This window comes from Anoplophora glabripennis, unplaced genomic scaffold (assembly GCF_000390285.2).
Source record: "Anoplophora glabripennis isolate ALB-LARVAE unplaced genomic scaffold, Agla_2.0 scaffold1817, whole genome shotgun sequence".
Taxonomy (NCBI): domain Eukaryota; kingdom Metazoa; phylum Arthropoda; class Insecta; order Coleoptera; family Cerambycidae; genus Anoplophora; species Anoplophora glabripennis.
In genome coordinates, this window is record NW_019417916.1 from 26,240 (window position 1) to 26,881 (window position 642).

Genomic DNA, 642 nt, shown 5'->3' on the forward strand with positions numbered 1-642 from the left:
GTTCAGTTTGACGTCATCTTGCATCGGAAAGTGATGGCCCGAATTATCCGGTTCAGGCGTAAGAGTAAATCTCTTTAAAATATAAGACTAAATTTTTCTATATTTAATTTTTCGTAATTTTTCTACTTTTTAGTAAAGTACAGTTTTGGCGTAATTTCTACATAAAATAATTTTTCTGCTTTTCTACAGAGAGATCGATAATGATTGACCGGATTCTGAACGTACCCTGTCTCAATTGCTATCAAAACTGATTTCCGTTTGCTAAAATTACTTTTTTTCCGTGCGATTTCATGGTGTTCTGTGGCGATTTCACAATTTGACGTTCTGTTCATTGGCGCATGGATTTTTTGGTTTGAATATTATTTTGTAGATTTTGTTGTTACCTGATATATTTTGCGACATTATAAAACAGTATTTTTCAATACTACAGTTAGAGTAGGTGGATATTATACGTGAGTAATTAATTTATTGCGTATGTTGTTCTCTAACCTAATCGGTTTTTTAATTTAGGTTAACATGGCATTTTCATTAGAACATGATAAATTTCTTCTGGAGGCCTATTTTCGTAGTGGACAAAACAATGGTAATGGTTGGAAATATTCGATGAATTCGTGTCATTTACAATTTCAAGAACAATTTCCA